The sequence below is a fragment of the Saccopteryx bilineata genome, chromosome 4 (assembly GCF_036850765.1).
Source record: "Saccopteryx bilineata isolate mSacBil1 chromosome 4, mSacBil1_pri_phased_curated, whole genome shotgun sequence".
Classification (NCBI taxonomy): domain Eukaryota; kingdom Metazoa; phylum Chordata; class Mammalia; order Chiroptera; family Emballonuridae; genus Saccopteryx; species Saccopteryx bilineata.
In genome coordinates, this window is record NC_089493.1 from 112,240,689 (window position 1) to 112,250,327 (window position 9,639).

A 9,639-nucleotide genomic window follows, 5' to 3' on the forward strand; every position below is an offset into this window, starting at 1 on the left:
AAAGACTTACTTAAACATAAGTTACAAAACCATAAAAATCTTAGAAGAAAATATAGGCAGTAAATTCTCAGACTATTTCTTGTAGCAATATTTTTGTCGATATATCTCCTAGGGCAAGTGAAATAAAGGACAAAATAAGCAAATGGGACTATAACAAAGTATAAAGCAGGGGTCCCCAAACTTTTTACACAGGGGGCCAGTTCACTGTCCCTCAGACCATTGGAGGACCGGACTATAAAAAAAACTATGAACAAATCCCTATGCACACTGCACATATCTTATTTTAAAGTAAAAAACAAAACAGGAACAAATACAATATTTAAAATAAAGAACAATAAATTTAAATCAACAAACTGACCAGTATTTCAATGGGAACTATGGGCCTGCTTTTGGCTAATGAGATGGTCAATGTGCTCCTCTCACTGACCACCAATGAAAGAGGTGCCCCTTCTGGAAGTGCAGTGGAGGCCGGATAAATGGCCTCAGGGGGCCGCATGTGGCCCGCAGGCCGTAGTTTGGGGACCCCTGGTATAAAGCTTTTGCATAGCAAGGTAAATTATGAACAAAATAAAAGGACAAACCCACTCTATGGGAGAACATAATCACCAATACATCTGATAAGAAGTGAATAACCAAAATTTATAAAAAAGTTATAAAACTCAATATGAGGAAGACAAACCATCCAATTAAGCTGTAATCATTTTCATGGCCTATGTTTCATACCTTCTATATATATGTCCTTAACTAATGGATGAAAAATATAAACTCATGCTGTAACAGTGATGGGATTAATGTTGGATCTCAACAGATTCTGAATTACTTGTGACTATGGAACCATGCCTGTTTGTCCTTTTCATTCATTCCTTCTTCAATAAGACTATAAAATTAGTTTGTATTCTTCGTTTAAGGTATATTATTTCTTGTCACATCTTTTTTTATCTTTTCCCTGGACCATGTAGAATGGATGAGCTACAATGAAATGTGCTGCACCTTCAGAGCTCACACTTTCAATGTGCCTCCATGACAAGTACTTGGCTAGAAAGAAAGCATTTCATGGGAATTGGGATAGGGCAGGTATTTTTGTCCTAAAGTTATGTTTTACTTTCACTTCTATCAAAAGGTAGATTAGCTTTATAAAATTAGTTTCAATCTATAAAAATAAAAATGTAAATGCTCATTTGTTCAAAATCTTAAATCTCTGAAAGTTCTTCACCAATTGCTCTGAAATTTTGACACATTGAATTCAAATACACATGTGTTTTTATGTTTTTATATACCTACTATTATAAAGATGTCACACCTGTGACAGGTAGAAACATGCTTTTTTTAAAAAAAAAAAAAAAAGTCCCATCTGTTGGACGTAAAAGCAACACATGCTATACTAAATATTTTACGATTCCATTTCAATGTTATGGGAGAAATATAAATCGCACATGGCTGAAGATATTTTCCATCAAATACACAAGGAAAACTTAAATATGAACATGGATTTCACAGCAGAAATCTACAATGAAGCTTTCATAATGATTGAAGATTTGTGCTTTGAAATTGTAAACAAAGTTCTCAATGAATTAGGAATGCCATCACCAAATCAGTCTGCTGCTGCTTTGTTCAATATAGAATTGTGTCGTGAACAAAATTACAACACAGGTGATCTTTTGTCATATGTGCAATCAAATATTCCTAAGCTAATGCTTGAGCAAAAAGGCATTTATAATTAAATAATGCAAACTGTCAATAACGGGGTTGGAGAAATCTTCTTCTTAGATGTGCCAGGAGGAACTGGTAAAACATTCCTAATTAGATTGATTCTGGCAGCAATTTGATCCCAAAATGAGATAGCCTTAGCTCTTGCATCATCTGGAATAGCTGCAATATTGCTACCAAGTGGAAGAACTGCTCATTCTGCTTTGAAATTGCCATTGAACATTCAATTCATTGAAACTCCCATGTGCAACATTTCCAAAGTATCCGGCATGGGAAAAGTATTGCAGAAATGCAAACTTATTGTTTGGGATGAATGCACAATGGCGCACAAAATATTGCTCTAGGCTCTTGATAAATCATTGCAAAATTTGTGTGGAAACATCAGACCATTTGGGAACGCATTAATATTGCTTGCAGGAGGTTTCAGGCAAACATTACCTGTAATTCCTCGATTGACACCAGCAGATGAAATAAATGCTTGCATGAAATACTCTACTTTGTGGTGACACATAAAGACTTTAAAATTAACAACAAATTTGCGTGTTCAGCTGCAAAACAATCGATCAACTGAGATATTCTCACATCAATTGCTGGAAATTGGGAACGGAAAGGTGCCAGTTGATCTGACCTCAGGACGAATTTCATTGCCTCATAACTTCTGCAATTTAGTGACATCAAAAGAAGAATTGGTTGAAAAAGTATTTCCCAATATTCAAACCAATTATAAGAATCACGATTGAGTGAGTAAACGAGCTATTCTTGCGGCCAAGGACAAAGACATCTATGAACTTAACAATATTATTCAGTCTAACATTCAGAGCTAGGCAGTCACATACAAGTCCGTCAACACTATTGTGGAAGCAGGTGAAGCGGTTAATCATGCAACAGAATTTTTGAATTCACTTGATCTGCCAGGGATGCCACCGCACATACTGCAAATGAAAATCGGCGTGCCAGTTATCATGTTGCAAAATATTATCCAGCCAAAGTTTTGAAATGGCATGTGGCTTGCAGCAAAAAAATTAATGAGCAACGTCGTAGAAGCAACAATCTTGACCGGACCTTTCAAACGTGAAAATGTCCTCATTCCTCACATTCCTATGATTCCAACAGATATGCCATTTCAGTTTAAGAAATTGCAGTTTTCAATTTAATTGACATTTGCAATCACCATCAACAAAGCTCAGGGCCAATTTTTAGAATTGTGCGGTTTAGATCTAGACACGGATTGCTTCTCACATGGACAATTATATGTTGTGTGTTCTAGAGTTCGCAAACCAGATAATCTTTGTATCTGCACAGACAATGGAACAACAAAAAATATTGTATACCCACAAGCATTATAAAATTAAACATATTAGAAACATGCACTTTCTCTTTTCTCTCTTTTCCATTTAACCAGACTGAGCCACAGCAATGCATGGCTGGGTATAGCTAGTTTTCAAATAAATGTCTGCCTGTAACTCAAATATTTTATGAGCTTTTAGGATACTGTCCCATAAAATAGATATTTCTATAAAATTACATTTTGTGATGGCAATATAACTTATAATATGTGTTTTTGGGATTCATGTTTTAAATTATAGTACAGTGTAGCATCAGTACGTGGATCCTAATGCAGCAGGAAGTTCCCATTTCTCTCTGGAACTTCCTTTTTAAATCTCATCATTGCCTTTCATTCTGATTACTAGATATCAATCTTTTCTATCACCATTTAGTTTGGTCATCATCAATCCCTCTCATGGTTATGAATTTTCTATTTTTCAGGATGTCTGGAAAGTATTTCCCATAAATGGACAGTGTGGGAAAATGGCTGAGAGATTGAACTGCAGCCTTGAGACAAGTCTTTGGTGTGGACTTTGGATCTTCAAGTCCTGTGGGGGCAGAACGCTGCTCTGGCGGTAAGCACTACTAAGATTGTCTAGGAAGCAGCTGGTCCCTATAGTCATTTTTCTACATGCCTGGAGGAGGGCGGCATCAGTTGGTCATCTTTCTCTGCACCTGAATCCAATGTAGACTAATTTGACCCAGGCTCTGCTATTTCGTTTGATGAGCAAAGACCAATAAATAGAATGAGGTTGCAGAGATCTGGACCCTCAGTCCTAGAGACTGGCAGTCCCCTGAACCCATCTTTTGTATGTTGTATCTTGTGTGTGTGTGTTTCCTTAAGTCCTGCACTGCCTTCCTTTCGTGCACACCCATTGCTGAGCTGGTCTTGACAGACAGGATCTTCAGTGTGTTTGTGTGCTTTCATAATTGCTTTCTTTTCCTTTTAGAAAAAGTGGAAAGTTGAACAGCAGAGTGCAATGAAAAAAATTTTCTCTAGCCTTATTATATTCATCTATTTTTGGAAAAGCTTTTAAGGGGAATATAATAATTGTTTACAGAGATAAAATGCAAAAGAAACAGTTTTTAAACTCCATTCATGGAAATAATGTACCCTGTTGTCAGAACTTTTTGTGATGTGATTGGGAAAGGAGACAGTTAAGGAAAATAATATGTAATAATTGGAAATCTGAGTCAAATTTTAGAACATAAATATTTTTCTCAAAATTATTTAAGACGCTTAGGCTACTGCTTCTGGTAATGGTAGTGCAGCTTGCTTCGACTAATTCTCCCGCAGTTAAAAATTATAAACTTTGAATAAACTATGAAAAACAGCTCTGTGAAGGCTTGTGGGAGCAAAAAAAAACACAGAAAAAATAATAGCTGTAGATTTTCAGTGACCCCCCCCTATTCTTTCTTATATGACTACTGAAAACCTTGAGAAAGCTGATCTTTCATACTTTTCGCAAAAGAACTCCTTTATCCACAGCCTGCATAACCACTCTATCATTCTCTCTCATCCTATATTATCTTCTTCACAACATTTATCATTGTCTGAATTTATATTATATATTTTTTCTCTTTATTTCTAGACTGTAACCTTTCTTATAAGACTATTATCTAAGGACAGCACTTTGTCTAATCTATCCCCAACATCTGAAAACTATACCTAGACTAACCATAGCAGGGACTAAATAAATATTGGCTGAAGAATGAATAAATCTAATGCTGAAATTTAGAAGGAATTTGTACTGAAGCAGATTGAAACAGTTCCAGTATTTCTCAAACTGGGACCTATATCTGGAAGTCAGAAGTATAATCACACTGAGAAGAGGGTTTTAAGTTTATCCATTTGGGAAACATCATCCTAAAGACCTTTCAAGTCAATGCTGGGGACCAATGAGAAATCAGTCCCTTAGAAATGCAAATCAAAACAAGATACTACCTCACATCTGTTACAATGGCTATTATCAATAAGAAAAAATATGGAAGAAAGCGAACCTTCAACCTTCATACACTGCTAAAGAGAATGTTCATTGGTACAGCCACTATAAAAAAACAGTATGGTGGTTCCCATGGTGAAGAGGAAACTAGGCCCCTTTTATCTTTGTGCTCTACTACTTAAACATATGGCTTCTAGTCTCAAGGTCATCTCATAGGGAAGGTGGTTGCTAGAACCATAACTTTCATATGCACCTTCAAAGCAGCAGGAAGGAAAAGGAGCAAAAAGCATAGAGCTGAGGCAGCTCCTAAAGGTGTTCTGAAAGTCTGCTTAAAGCATAATGCTTACTTCTCATTGTCACAACTCACTCACATAGACTCACCTGCCCATAAGGAAGGCTAGCTTTAATTTGGCCAGTCACAAAATACATAATATATGCACACACACAAACACACAGGGTTTTGTTAGAAAAAGGAAAAACAAGTTGAGGCCGTGCAACTAGCAATCCACCAGCAGTTTCTGCCACAGCCCGTCCTATGATGCTTCAGCCCCAGAACAAGGATATCAGATATTTATCAGCAATAGTTAAACACCCATCTCAATTTAAGCTGCCTTCATTTCAAAGTAATAAGAAAATTAACATTACTTAAATTACAGTTTTCTCATATTAAATAAATAAAAGGCAAAAGATGTTTTCTAGTAAGTTGGAAAAAGTAGGCATGTTTATTTGACACTTTTTTTGGTTTTTGTCAAAATAAAATTCTTTTATTGCTTATTTGTTTGTTTTTAAAAATATTATTTATTGAATTTTGGAGAGAGAAAGAGAGGGAGAGAGAAAGAAAAAAAAAAAAGCATTGATTTGTTGTTCCAGTGCATTCATTGGTTGATTCTTGAATTTGCCCTGACCCAGATCAGACCAGAACTTTGGCACGTCAGGATGACACTCTAACCAGCTAAGCTGGCCAGAGCTTTTGACATATTAATGTAAGTCATAAATAAGGACTTTGTGAGTAAAATATCTACTGGTAATATTCAGGAAAGCTGCAATGGCACTGGCCATAATCACTAGCTGCTTTAGTCTTCTTTCTTCCCATTGTAGGAATTCTGGCCACAGGTGATGCCCCAGACTTAACCTTTTCTTTCAAATTGGCAGCACTGGCTAGTGTTACTCATGTGTTCACCCTTTTCAGTGCAGCCGACATCCTCTGTATTTTCCACAGTGCGGTTCTCTGTGATGTCAGCTGAGTTTCCCAGTCGTACTATCTCTTGAAAGTTTTAAGACACTTTTAAATAAATAAAAACACATGCAGAAAATATGGAGTCTCACAGAATATAGTCTCAGAATCTGCAAACCGTATAATGTTATATGGCAACTGGAAAGGAGAAGGTGAGGCATGGGAACTCTCACCGATGCATCAGATTCCGCAGGTTTCCCTAGCTTGTTATCTGAAACTGTGTGTGTTTAAAAGTAAAATATTCTATCATGTATTAATTATGAAAACATAAATTAATTATATATGAAATAAGAGGCAGGTATAAAAGCCTCCATTAAAAGGACTCCATTTATGTTATAGAAATAATCTAATTTACTTTCTGCCTCTATAGATTTGCTTCTTCTGGACCTTTGAAATACATGGAATCATACAATATGTTGTTTTCTGTGATTGGTTTCTTTTACTTGACTTATTTTCAAGAGTTAAATGGTATTTCAAATATATCTCAAAACACTGTTATTTTTTAAATAAATGTTAAAAAATAAAATAACAACCATAAGCTTATTTAAAAGAAATAAAAAATTTAAAAGGATTAAAAATAAAAGTTTTAAGTGCAAACCTCAAGGGAAAATTAGAAAAATATACAATTTAATTTAATTTCAGAAAATATAAATTCCAGGCAAGAAGTATTAAATATAATAAGAAAGGTCTTACTGATAAATGTAAAATCTCAATAAAGATATAAAAGACATAAGCTATTAGAAGCACTAGAAGTCAAAATCAACAAAATTGTGAAAGGTAATTATACAATTTTCTTAGCCTCTAACAGATCAAGTAGAGAAAAAGATGAGTTGAAATAAAATGAATTAAACTGTATTTGTAGACAAATATAAAACTTCATCTCTTTTAGAGAAAAAATTTGTTTTGGAAAGTAAAACGATTACAAAAACAAAGCCATAAAGACAAATCAATAAATCCCAAAAAGCAGAAATTGGACTGGCCATATTCTCTGAACACAAGTCTTACCCAGAAATTAATAATAAAATTTTAAACAAAAATAAAAACCATCTGAAAAATAATGTAACTTCTCTATGTGAATACTGGAAGAAGAAACCCAAATGTCAATATTAGATTATGCAAAAAATAAAAATATTGTGTACATTATTTTATCCAAACTGAGATGTGTGACAAAACTTATATGCATAAGATAATGTAACCTTAAGTGTTTTGATTTGGTCATAAAAAATAAAGAGTAAAAAAAAAGTTAACAAAGTATACAAATAAAATATCCAAATAAGTAAGGAAACCAGAGGAAAAAAATAATGAGATAAATATAGAAATTAATTAATAGAGAAATAGATTAGAAAATAGAAACACAAATTCAAGATCTTGTCCTCTCAACCAACAAATATATATATATATATATATATATATATATATATCATTGAAAAATCTATTCAAGAAAGAAAATAAATCAAAACATAGTATAAGAATAGAGAGTCAACCAATGGAGAAAAGACTAAAACGCCTAAGAGAATAATATATATATATATATATATATATATGATGTTTGGAATATGTAATGAATTAATTAAAATGAAGTGTCTCAACATAATATCTATCTGAAGCAAAAAGTCTGTATCATGCTTAATAGTGAGCCACTGGAAGCATTCTCATTAAAATCATGAATAAAATAAGAAAGTATATATTTTCTCTTACTATTTAACTCTTTTCTAAAAATATTGGTCAATAGAATGATGCGCCTGACCAGGTGGTGGTGCAGTGGATAGAGTGTAGGACTGGGATGTGGAGGACCCAGGTTCAAGACCCTGAGGTCACCAGCTTGAGTATGGGCTCATCTGGTTTGAGCAAGGCTCACCAGCTTGAGCCCAAGGTTGCTGGCTTGAGCAAGATATCACTCTGTCTGCTGTAGCCCCCAGTCAAGGCACATATGAGAAAGCAATCAATGAACAACTAAGGAGCCTTAACGAAGAATTGATGTTTCTCATCTCTCTTCCTTCCTATCTGTTCCTATCTGTCCTTCTCTCTGGCTTTCTCTGTCTCTGTCACCACAAAAAATAAAAAAAAATAAAGTGATGCATGAAAAAAAGAGATAAAATTATTATAAAGAAAAGAACTAAATTATCATTATTTGCAAGTGATATTTTCATATTGCTAGGGGGGAAAACAAGGAAATTAACTGTAAATTTCATAAAATTAATGGAATGGTTCAATAAATAGCTAAATAAAAATATATATACAAGTATTAATAGCACCTCTATATACCAGAGATAAATAGCTACAATTAATAATGAGAATAGGCCCTGGCCGGTTGGCTTGGCTCAGCGGTAGAGCATTGGCCTGGCGTCCAGGGGACCCGGGTTCGATTCCCGGCCAGGGCACATAGGAGAAGTGCTCATTTGCTTCTCCACCCCCCCCTCCTTCCTCTCTTGTCTCTCTCTTCCCCTCCCGCAGCCAAGGCTCCATTGGAGCAAAGATGGCCCGGCCGCTGGGGATGGCTCCTTGGCCTCTGCCCCAGGCGCTAGAGTGGCTCTGGTTGCAGCAGAGCAACGCCCCCGAGGGGCAGAGCATCGCCCCCTGGTGGGCAGAGCGTGGCCCCTGGTGGGCGTGCCGAGTGGATCCCGGTCGGGCGCATGCGGGAGTCTGTCGGACTGTCTCTCCCCGTTTCCAGCTTCAGAAAAATAAATAAATAAATAAATAAATAAATAAATAAATAAATAAATAAAATAATGAGAATAAAGTTTCTTCTCATAATAGCAACAAATATATTTTTTAAATACTTAGGAATGTCAATAATAATAACGATCACCATAGATAGCATTTATTGAACTTCAACAGAGAAGGAATGGAGGAATGGTTAGGGAAATGGGATTTGGGGGGGTTTGTTTGAGGAATTATTTTTCAAAAGAGAAGACTTACTAGCAGGTGTATACATCGATGGGGAGGATCCCCTTGAAAATGAAATGTTAAGTGTACTTGGGAGAGAAAGGCGAGTTGCTGAATTCGTCTAATTAAACTGGTTGATCCAGTGCACTGACCCAGCTGTGTGTCCACATTACCGCCCTGACCTGATCTTGTGCTGTAGTGAATTACAGTCATGAAAATACCATTTCTCTGTTTGTCTGATTGTGGAAAAATCAGGATAAAAGAAAGAAATTCTTTTGATCTAATCTTCATCAATAGTCAGTATAATTGAAACAAATATACTGATAATCATGACTGTTTGTCTTTTAAAGATAGAAGAACTATATTGCTTTGATCATGCAGGTCATTGCTTCAGTTGTTTTACACTGCTAGTGTGGACTTGGCCAAAATAAAATCTTCAGTCTGTAATTATAATTTTATTTGCATAATTTTGCAGGGAAGAGAGTGGGTTAATATTTTTGTTTAAAACTGCTCTCTTTTCCATTTTTCTGGCATTGTTTCCAC